We start from the raw sequence: 12,171 nt of genomic DNA, 5'->3' as shown, positions 1-12,171 counted from the left end.
CCTTAAACTCTAGGTCTCATTTGCTCTATAACCTGGGAGCACTTACAAACACTGTAAACACCAAAGCAAAAAAAATACGATTGGGACACTTGGTCGAGCAGTACATGTACTACAGCTGTTGTTGCATTGGATGAGAGGCAGATGGTGCACAAGATGGGACGAGGAAAATGTGTGATAGAGATGACCCAAGGTGTCGGAGAAGGAGAGCACAGTCTTGCTATTTAAGGAAGCACCAGTCTTGAGAAGTTGTTGGGTGGGCTGCGAGGTGGTGGAAATTGAGAAACATTCCAACAAGTCAGTCCCAGGACACTTATCCGCTGCACAAATGGCAGCAAATCTGTTATGCTACAGCTACACCTAGTTCAGGGGTGTCCATCGTAGGCTCCAGAGGGCCAGATCCATACCAAATTGTCAAAGCATCCACATAGAATAAATGTATATAGAGTGAATCTAAATGGAGATCATGTATGTAGTGGTTATACTGAAAACCCGGCATGGATCCAGCCCACTGGACCCAAGTTGTACGGCCTGGCCTACTTGATGTCGCAAAGGACCATTCAGCTAACACTCTACTGTCAGCAGGCGACTCATAAAACAGGATACATTATACCTTACTTTAAACAATTACTCTTGCAAATGTATACACAGTAGTGCTCCGCTTCCCTGGCTGAACTGTAGCACTCCGCCCAGCCCCTCAACGCTTATTTCAGATGTTGTTTCCTTGCACAGCACTGAACGGAGAGGTGGGTTTGTGCCATGGGACATATTGATGGCAGCTGCCTAGGTCGCCTTCAAGAAGTGCATCTGTTTCCAAAATGGCGGTGGTGAATTAGAGTTCGAGTTCTTCTGGCCACTAATGTTTCCAGAACCCTCAATGAATGAGTGAATTTATTATCTTTCTGTACCTCCAAATTGCCATTTTATCAAACCCATAAAAACTTAGAATAACTTCTCTTTTATAGTTGGTCGCCTAATCTACTTCTCTTTCAGAGATTCTCCCTAATCTATTGGTGAGGTTTTAAAAGTCAGTAGGTTCTTCCTGACACAGAATATACAAACTTCTACATAAATTAAAAAAATCTCCCAGCTCTTTATGTCACACAAACCTCTGCATTTGCTGAACTCTGCCAATCTGTACCGTTTTCTCAACAAGGAATCTACTGTTTTGTCAACATGGAATCTACTTTCAATTTCTGTTTTCTTCATTTCTTGGAATCTACTACAATTTGTACTACTTTCTTAACAATGAAATGCACTTTCAGTTTGTGTTTTCTTCATTTCTTGGCACATAAACATTCATAATATTCTTTTCCATTACATGGGCCTGTCAGCACCATTTCTGCAATGAGAACTATCAATCCATCCTTTATATTACCAAATTTAGGATCTGTTTACATATACATAGTGCTCAAGCAAAGACAGCTATGGTAGGGCGTGGCACCCAGTCTTTTGATGAAAGTCTGGTTTCTTTTTCAGAAAAATATAAAGAATTTACAGGGTGCAGCCAACAAGTTTTTATTCATAAAAGTAGGATTGGTAGTTCTGCCCGACATCAGCGGGTATGTGAAAAATAAACAAAATTCCTTATACATGAAATTATCAAACAGATTATAAACTGTACCGCTGACTTTGAATTTCTTTGTACAACATATTAATAATTCAAGACTTCCAAGAAAAAAAAATCAAAGGCACAAAATAATTGCCACCAGCACCTTAATACATGAGAAGTGTAACCAAAAATGTAAATAAATAAAAATAAAACAATAAGATAAAAGTAGTGTCCTCAACCCAACATAACAAAACCAACACACTTTTAACGTTACTTGCAACTCCCCAAATGTACCACTGTGGTCACTTCCGGCCGGAAAGCAAGGTGATAACATATCTGATCTAGATGACACAAAATGGGAAAGAAAGGATGGATAAAGGTAATTTTTGAAGACGATGGAGAGCAGAACTATTTGGCTAACTTTTCGGAATGAGATTATGTTCTGGATTCTGTTTTTTTTGTTGTTTTTTTAACCTAAGTACACCCTGAGGCCAACAATTCTACTGGCAGATACAGTGTTCCATACACCAAGAAACGTGGATGGTGAATAAGAATATTAGTATTCCTGCATGCATGTCTCACTTTGTATTAGACCAGAAGGAGGCGGAAAGAGTCAGACGACTGATGATATAAAGCATCTGCGATTGAACCTCCAAATGCACTGCTACGAGCTAAGGATATGCTGCATATCAATGGTGCTTTAGTTCAACCCTCACAGGGTTAGCTCTCTCACATTAAAAACATGCCTTCATTCTGTCACAACCTCCTATGATCATCTGAAAACCCAAAACACAGTACAAAATGCAAAACAACCACCACGTCTGCGGAAAGTGGAGGTTTTTGATTTTTAGGTATAACAAACAAGTAGAATTTCAAGACAAAATGCGTTAAGAACATCTTATTTATATTAAAAAGACAGGAGCAATGATATCAACACCCAGAGAACATAAATGTCCAGAGCAACAAAGTCAGATCACAACAGGTATGATGGCCAGAAGATCTCTTCAATTCACAGTAGAAGGGCGCACATGGGTACCAATTGTCTGGGATACACTCGTTTTGACTGAGAAGATGAAGATTTCAATGGAGCAAGAGCTTTTTCTGCTGACAGTGACTTTTTGCGGTCCAGTTTTTATGGAAAAGCTAAGGAAGATCACAACAATTTCACGCTTTCCCCATCGTTCGTCTTACCAGAAGGACGAAAAGCAGTTCCATAAATGCAGGGGCTCTTCCTTTAAAATTCGGTCTAAAAACCTTCTAAAGCAACAAACAAAAAAATGGCTGCACCACTCCTTCAGCTTTTGTTTCAAGTTGTATTTCTGCATCCACAAGTCCCAACAAATCCCAGACACCGCTGCAAATATGGCTTTCTTAAGGTCTCCTGGCCATGGGATCCACAGGCAGCCATTTTGAAAAGCTCTCCCATTTTCAGGATAGATCCTTAGCTTACCCTGAATTCCTCAGTGACCCCACGCTATTGATAAAAGGTCAATTCTCAATTTGCAGCACATGCCTTTCGCCCAATTAGTAATTCCTCTGGAGAGTGCTGTGCAACTTTGAAATTCCAATTGCTTACCATCTTGTTCAGCACCTTCTTGCATTTCATGCACAGCACTAATGCCACACTTTCCATCATATTTTAGTAAACTTGTTAAAATTGTGCATTATGTATAAAGAAGTATTGATCCATCCTGTAGAGTGCTGAACGCGTGGTTTATCGAATAGGTGTTGGAGAAGGCTTCCTGTCTGGTGCTTTGGAAAAGTCTTCTCACTTAGGTTTTCGAGGTGCCTTTGCTATATGCTCACAGGCTTGGTTGCAGAGCTCTGTTTGAACACAACTCCAAGGGATGAAAATTGTTACATTACTGGAAGTTCCAGAGGGTACGTTTTTGGAGCCAACCAATTTGCTTCCTCCAACACAAAATACCATTTGGAATGTTACTCACTGCTGGTGATCCCTTGAACAAACACAACAATAAGTCGGTTCAAGGCAAAGCATTGGCACTTAACAAGGGTTATAGGTGTGATCGATGCAGTGACATCAATATCAACAAGTGTGGACCGCTCCCAAGACGCTATTCTGACATCCACCTTAAATCTGTGAGATGAACCAAACTAATCAATAGAGATTGTGAGCGCCTTTTCCACACAATACTGGGGAGGGCCAAAATAAGCAGCCTACTTCAAGGCATATCAACCACAACAGTGAAGAGAAAGAATGGTGACCATGTACCATAAAAAGCAGAGTCCATAACCAGGACTCTTAGCTGACAATACAACACCAGGAAGTCAAGGTCCTGATAGGTCTATAAACAAGAGACACACATTCAGGTACACAGCATCTTAAATGTTGTTTCAAGAGCATTTTGTCATTCATATTTAAAAGGTACCCTTTTGAAGGACTAAGAATTGTTCAAATCATTATTTTCACACCATTAAACTTAAAACAAGCACTGGCAAAGTAAATAGGTCTGGTTTGCATTGTCAGCCAAGGACTAAAACATAAAAAGGTTTGCTACATCGAAAACTTTTTTGTGTGTTTTTACATACAAATTATTCTATTAGATAAATAAATTTAACTGTGAAGACTCAATGTATTTTTGAGATGTAAAATCATACATTCCAATACGTGCACTCTGTAGAATGCGGAATGATACATCAAACAGCCAACACCATGGGGTGAGTGAGTGAAACACCGTGCTAGGCGGAGCATATGCTCACTCTATATTTCAAAGACTTGGTATTAACAGCTATGCTGACAGTTGCGCTGTCACCAGACCCAAAAAGGCGATTCATAGCGCCTACATGCAGTCTTCGCGACCCTGTGAGCACTCCTCTCTTGTAAACAATTAATAGATTTGGGAACTAAAATGGGTTTGAGTTTGTAAATTACACCTTTCCATTACTGAAATGGTTTTGCAAAGTAAGGCCCACAGAGTAAGAGTTCATACATGGCTGAAGACCCCTATGTTTTAGAAAACGTGCTACGTTTTTAACTTGAAAGATATTATCGAGCCAATCACACATCAGAAAACTAGCGCAGCAAGATGTGCTGTTTCTCTAAGGTCGCGACATGCATCCCCGGGACGGCGGAACACATACAGCTCCTTCCCACCACGCTGTGCACTGCAGTTGCTGCATCAACGTCTCCCAGACCTGCTGACACTTCTGCACAGCTGACACCACACTCCAAGGGCAGACTGCAGAGCTGTGCCCGCCAGCGGAGCATCCCACTGCCTGGCGTCAGATACACTCCGCCGAGCAATCACGCCCTCTCAGCTCCTTCAAAGGCTGCACTACTGTTCATAAAAAAAACAACTTTGAAAGGGAGCATTTGGGTACACTGCGCATCACGATTGCAGAGTGCTGGGATAAAAAGTGGTAAACACGCGGACTCGCCCACTCCCCTGAGAGGGGTGTGTGAACGTCTCAGTGTATGCAAAATGGGCGCCGTCCCCGCACAGCCCCATGAACATCCAGTCCTGGCGCGGCCCCTCCCTGGAGGCTGCTGCGCCGCCGCAGGCTGCACTCTACTGACCGCATTAGAGCTGCAGGGCTGCCAGCCGGCCTGCACCGCCCCCTGCATCATGGCAGCAGAGGCCGGGCGCCAGCCAGGGCTGACAGACCCTTGCATAGCTGGCAAGGTGCCCAAGCAGGCCAGCAGCATCCCCTGCAGTAAAGCAGGGCAGGTAGAGACCCCACGAGGCAGACCCGCCCTCAATAATACACCCACCATGGGCCCAAGAAAACACAACCCAGGTACTGCCCCTGCTACCCGTTCCCCGTCACATAATGGGGGTGCCCTGCGCATCTCTATGGTCTCTCCTCATCACTGCATGACATCAGCTCGGTTATGCTGCCACAGCACATCTTCCCAGCATCACACCCTAGACAGGATGCCCTCTGAGAGGCAAACTCGGTCCTGCAGGGGCAACACCCCCCACCTCGCATGTACGCCGTCTGCAGTGCATAGTGCTGCATCCCCACCCGCCGCAGGTCCCCTCTGCTCGTACCTGCTGGGCAGCATCCATCCCACCCAAAGCCCCCCTCGTGCCCTTCCTCGCCTCGCACGAGGCCGCTGCGGCACAGCTGAGACTCTCACGCTGGCACCTGTTTCACAACAAGACGTGTTATACGAGCGCCGACCTGTTGCGGGGTCTCCTCGGCCGCCCCCACTTCCCCGGCACAAACACCCACGAGCAGGCAGCGCGCCCGTGTAAGCGTGCATCAGCAGGCAGAGGGAGGGGAGGCTGCAGCAGGACCACGCCTGTGTGCAGCCGCGCTGCACCGCTCCATCCCTCCCAAGGCCATGATCTCACCAGCAGCAACAACACCACCAGCAGCAGCCCCCTGACAACCCGTGCAGCGTGCGTGGGGGGCGTCGAGAGTGCGCGTGGGGGTCGTCACTCACCCACACTCCCATCACTCTCATATCATATCCCCAAGTGCTCAGCCGCATACAAATGCACTTGGCCAGGATGGATACAGGGCAGAAGCAAACAGTGCAGAGTTCCCTTGAGGGAGGGAGGGGGCTGTGAAAGTGCAGATCAGGGACCCACGCCCCTTCCCCCAGCTCTGACAACAACCTCTTAATCCACCTCTAAATCCTTCCACGGGGTGGGGGGACCCTACGCCTCAACCCTATGTGGATTTTTGCAAACTATCGTCCTCGCCATCCTGATCCTGGGGCGAGCCACACAAATAAATAAATAAATAAATAAACAAGCGAGAAAACATCACCACCTCGGGCCTTCAGCGAGATGTGCGGGCCGCCCCCTCCCACCACAACTGGCCTCCATCCACTCAGGAGTGATGCCAGAGCAGCTCCCTGTCCCCTCTTACCTTGGCGTGCCTGGGGGGTCTCCGGGCCGGCTGGAGGGGAGGATGCGCGCGGGAGCTCGCAGGAGGGCGGCCGCACGGCTCCGGGCAGAGATGAGAATGAAGCTCGGGGTGAGTGGAGGAGGAATCCGCAGCCTGCCGCCGCCCGCTCTCCGGCAACAGCTGCACTGATTCCTGCAGGAGGAGGAGAGGGCGGAGGAGGCTCAGCAGCGACGCCTGCAGGCCGCCGCCCGCACTGCGCCCCCTCCCCTCACCAGCAGAAACGCTGCTGCGCACCAGCCCCCGCACCGGCCGCTGCCCCCACCGAGGGACGGCAGCTGTAAACCATCCAGCCCCTGACAGATAACAGTGACACATCAACCCTGGCAGTGTCCCGCCCTCTCCCTGGGTAGTAAGAGCGCAGCCCAACAGGTCTGTGACAGCGGCCGCTTCAAGCTCTCCACAGCATGCACCATTTGTGTGATAAAAGGATAGCAATTTACCAACCAACAGAAAAAAAATCCGCTTCTATTTCTCGGAAAAGTGCCACTGATCATCACATCTTCAATATACAGATCCCCACGAAAATGAAAAAACTACTGATTAATAGATTTAAGCAGGTTTAATTCTGATTGGCACCCAGATGTTTGCTACTGATAGACCCCTGGGTCGTGCAATCTAGTCTTCTCTGTGGTCGATGAATCTTTGTAGTTGGGTGAGAGGTAAAAGGGAGCTATCAATATCAAAATTTAAATAAACAGTGTAACTCGTTTATTCACACAATAAGGCCAGAACTACTGAGTAAAGTTAAATGGGTTTATTACAAACTCAGAAACAAGCTAATGTAAATTAGTCTCAGAAGCATATTGTAGAAGTAAAAAATTACCAGAATAAGTCATACTCTCCTAATGAAATTCAGTCTTAACAATAAGAAGCATACAAGAAATTCTGTTGCTGTGAGGCAAAAGATGAGGAAAATAATATGGAGATTAAATTGCAGGTTTTGATCCTTCGGCCTAGTCATGAGTAAATCAAAAGGAATCTGGCACGTATGGTCGTACTGACGATCCTGGCTATGCCATGGATAAATGGCTTCTTCCAGGTGGCAACTACAACAGACCATTATACTCCCGGCCTAAACGATACACTTTAACTGGTCCCACTAAACACTGCATGCAAATTTGGCATGACGCCACTGACTCTCTTGGATGGGGACAAAGATTGACATTAGCCACCCCACTTTGCGACTCTGAAAAACTGTATAGTTTGTGGAGATCAAAGGGGTTCGACAGGTGGTACCTTATTGGCATCTCATATATTAAAGACATTTGGGGAGAAGGAGGGGTCAAGTCCTTCACCACGCTTCAGACAGAATACGAGCTGGCAGACACTGAACACTTCCGTTATGCACAGGTCCTACACTCAATCCGGTCTTCTCTACCTAAAGGGACTGTTCCTCCCGAGGCCTTTCCCCTGAAGACAGAATTTTAGATGGCCACCTTCCCGAAAAAACTATTTCCTTAATTTATAATGTATTCATCTATAACATGACGGATTTCCTCTAATTACTGCGGGAGAAATGGATGCGAGATGGGGTTGAAATGGATGATGAGGACTGGCAAATGGCAGTGTCCTCCCCCAGAGTGGTGGCTATTCCAGCGCGCCTTAGGTTGGTACAGCTTAAGATCCTACATAGAATATACATCACAGGGCCCTGTTTGATACACATGGGGAGGTCAGACAATGGGGAATACAAACAGCGCTGTGGTCATATGGGAACATTCATACACATCATTTGGGAGTGTAAGCATGTCAGCTCTTTCTGGCTCACAATACACGACACAATCAACGCAGTGCTACAGGTCTGTCTCTGCCCAGAGGCGCGACGGTGCCTCCTAAATATATGGGAACCCACAGACCTAAACACTCACCAGACACAGTGGGCTACGCTAGGGTTCATGCTGGCAAAAAGAAATGTTGCCCAAGTATGGGGCGCAGATCACTCACCCACACTAGAAGTCTTGGAAAGGGGCATTGATTGGTGCATGTTTAGTGAGAGGATAGTGTACTTGGCCAGGGGATGCTCAAAAAAGTGGTCCCGTGTCTGGGGCCCTTGGAATACTTACCGTGGAGAGATCTGTGTGCCGCCTCGTTGTATTGAACAAGATGACCCCCTCACCCCGTGGCATTCCCCTCTTATGTAATGATATAACACTTTTCCTCCTGGGCTTATTGCAATATACAAACTGGCTGACCTTCTGTACTGTTTACTTGTACCGATGTATGTTTAATAAAAAAGATTAATAAAAAAATATAAAATCTAAAGGAACCTAATTTACCCTATTCTATACTAAATTGGGAAACCATAATTAGTCAGAGAAGCAAGGAAAAGTGTCAGCATAATAGAGACTTCAGTACAAGTGTTCCAAATGTAAGGAATGTACAGCATAAAGCCACACAATGAGAGATGTGGCAACGAGGTCTGTACCTCTTGATGTCCCAAGGTATCTGCTCTCCAACTAACAACATAACTCCAATTAACACACAAAGCATTCAAGGTAACCCACGTCATCATCTCCAGTACATTTTCATCTTCCACTGTAGCAATTGGCAACTTTCTCCTTTTCTCCCACTTCTTCAAATTGGAACATTTGATCGACCTTAAGAATTTGTGAAGGTACTAGAAAGCGACACACAACTAAAATGTCGCCAGAAGAGAAATCAACCAAACAGGGGAAGATATCCCTTTTAAGGACGACTCCCCTTACACACCAAAGGTGTCATGCTTCATCATAGGGGTGCCTCTTCACGTTAGGAACCTAGTCCTGACGCAGGCTACAACCCCCTCTCTAAGAGGGAGGAGCTCAGGGATGTTTTTCAAATTGAGCACGTGGATTGTCCTAAAAACCCTATGTGAGCGTGGTGTGTGGATGAGTGTAAAGTGCAGTGCTAGTGAATGTGAGATAAAACTGCCTATAGAGCTAGCCGGCAAAACCTTTATTTTAGCTACCCTATGACAGGATAAAAAACAACAATAAGCTGATTGATGCTGCTGTCAAGATTCAAGACAGGTACACCAGGAGGATCAACATGTTTCGGCCATCGGTGAACTATCAGAGTGTCTTGGCCTTCGTCAGGATCCAAAGGATTATAACAGCTACTGCAATAAGTGTAAAACCAAAAAAGAAAAACCATTGATGTATACTGAACCAGAAACGAATGTGTTCAGTAGGGTCCACCTTTACAACCAAATGTGGTCTCAAAAGGTACCGCATCTGTCTGGGGCTAATTAGCCAAGGGTACAAATGCTAACCCCACCTGTATTGCGGCGTCGGGTTCCTTATGCGTCTGTCCAGCCGGCTGGACAGGTGGGGTTAGTGTTTGTACCCTTAGCTAATTAGCCCCGGACAGATGCAGTAACTTTTGAGACCACATTTGGTTGGTGGGGCACTACAAGCCATCCAATGCATAAACAATCATTGGCAATAGCAACAGATCTGGCTTGTTACTGAAAGTAAAATAAACACAGGGAGATCACCAGTGAGTCTCCTTCGGGAGAGGCAAGATAATTTTTTAAGGAGAAAGGATATGTTCTCCCAACACTATCAAATACATACACAAAAAGGATATCCTCACCCGCTGTCTTACGTCAGGCCTTTTGGACCGATCACTGCCTGCTTCAGAAATGCAAGTGGACGGAGCCAGAAGGAGTGTGGCCAAAATAGTTAAATGGGTAGCGTGTCACCCTTGACGAATGCGTGGCTACAGGGGCATGCCCTGTTCCTCCTACCATGCCGCTTAATATGTTAACTGCTTAGGGAAAAGAAAGTAATGGTTTCCATTATACACCAGGATAGTATACCTGTTTCTTCTCATGCTTTATATATTTAATGGTTGGACCTTCTGTCCAAAAAAATCAACATAGATAGAGCCACAGAGTATCTGGTACAGGCTTTTGTCTTGATGAAAGCCCAAATACCTCTAGTGGCTCCAATCTATGGACTGAAAGATGTCGACAAGTGAATAGGGTATAGGGTCATTATTCCCCACTGTTACCCACCATATAGTTTTTAACCATACCCGAGTAACCACCAGTAGAAGGGAAACTGAGTTGCTTAAGGTATTTTTATTCTTCATGACCCTAAATGCTAACTATTATTCAAAGTGCTGTCCAAAATATTGTCAAGCCCATCCTGGTTTTTTGGGACCAGAATGAGACCTAATGATGAAGCATGCCAGTATTAGAGTGGGTGAGAGTCTTTAAAATGAAATGTGTAGGAAACATTCATATTGGTGATGTAACATAGAATGTTTAGGGGAAATCTCTGGAGCTGGAAGTTGGTTATAGCTGTGGGCTGCTGGAGGTTGCAGTACTATTAGACAATAAAGAAGATTGAATTTACACATGTATATGTGTAAATTAGTACATATTTTGACGACAAGCGACCAAGCAGGGGGGTTTAAGGGCATGGAGACTGGTAAGGAAAAAGTGAGGGAGGTTATGGAGGAAGGTGTTGTGGAGGTGAAAGAAATGGAAAAACAATGGTCATAATAGGTGGAACACATGGTTTTTGACACTGGAGTGTACTGTAGAGTAGGAGTGTTTGGTAGAGTAGGAGTTGCTGGAAGTAAGAGTTTGGTGAATGAGAGAAAAAATATAATTTGTTATATGTGTGGTAAGTCTGAACATATTAGTTCAAGCCCCATGTGTGGAGTCAGAAATCTTATCTGCAGTAGTTGTGATAGAGGGGGTCATCTAGCTAAGGTTTGTAGAACAAAAAGTAGGCTGCAAGGTTTCAAAATGATAGAGGATGTGTGAGAGGAAATAAAGAACGTGGTGTTGTCAGTGGATCAGGTTGTCGAACCTGTGCTAGAAATAAATACCTATGAGCATGTGAGAAATAATAGTAAGGTACAGCTGGAAAGTACTTAAAAATTAGAGAAACCACACTGTGAAGTAATTTTAGATGGAAGGAGTGTTCGGGTCTTAGTTGATTCTGGTTGTTTATTCACTCTTGTGGGTATGAACACATACAAAGAGTATTTCAAAGGAAATGTGGAAGAGTTACAGGTATTTGATATGAAAGCAGTAGGATACGGTGGTAAAAGGATAGAGATTGTAGGCATGAGATGGATCAATATTGGATTCAATAATAACAAAGTGTGAGGAAGAGTGTATATAACTAAAGAGGGTTCATGTCTTCTAGGTTGGGGACACCAGAAAGATTTAACATTGTTCTAAATCCTAATGCTGATGAAACTGTCATGGTAATAGAAACCGATGTAAAAGAGATTGGGGAAAGGAAAAGTATAGTACAACAATTTCCTCAAGTTTTCTCAGAGAGATGGGGATTGTTGAAAGGCTTTACCCATAGAGTAATCATGAAAGAAAAAGCTGGGCCGCTTATGCAGAAAGTAAGATCTATACTGTACTTGATGAGAGAGCCGTTACAAAAGGAGTTGGATAAGTTGCTTGCTGAAGGAATCATAGAACTGATTGAGTCATCTGAGTGGCTATCTCCAGTGGTAGTGGCTCCAAAGGATGGTGGAAAGATTTGTCTATGTATAGATTTGAGAGAAGTGAATCAGACTATACGGGTGGGCGGGCAGGCACTACCCAATGTTTCTGAAATGTTAAATATGATGGGTTGTGGAAAATGGTTTAGTGTTCTTGATATATCATCAGCATACCATAGGTGATTTTACATGAAGAATCGAGACCATTGACTTCATTCATAACTCCTCTTGGGGCTTTCTGTATCAAAAGATGCCATCTGGACTTGCTTCAGCATTGGCTGTTTTCC

General features: G+C 44.9%; 1 protein-coding gene across 1 annotated transcript in view; it reads right to left on the bottom strand.

Moving 5' to 3' along the window:
- Positions 1-6,624, bottom strand: part of SPTBN1 (spectrin beta, non-erythrocytic 1) — a 459,103-nt gene extending 452,479 nt beyond the window's left edge. The window contains exon 1 of the mRNA XM_086927648.1: positions 6,392-6,624. The gene's annotated coding sequence lies outside the window, so the exon portion shown is untranslated. The remainder of the gene's footprint in view (positions 1-6,391) is intronic.
- Positions 6,625-12,171: the final 5,547 nt, after the last annotated feature.

The sequence above is a fragment of the Lissotriton vulgaris genome, chromosome 6, assembly GCF_964263255.1.
Source record: "Lissotriton vulgaris chromosome 6, aLisVul1.2, whole genome shotgun sequence".
NCBI lineage: Eukaryota > Metazoa > Chordata > Amphibia > Caudata > Salamandridae > Lissotriton > Lissotriton vulgaris.
This window is presented reverse-complemented; position numbering and strand designations above follow the sequence as displayed.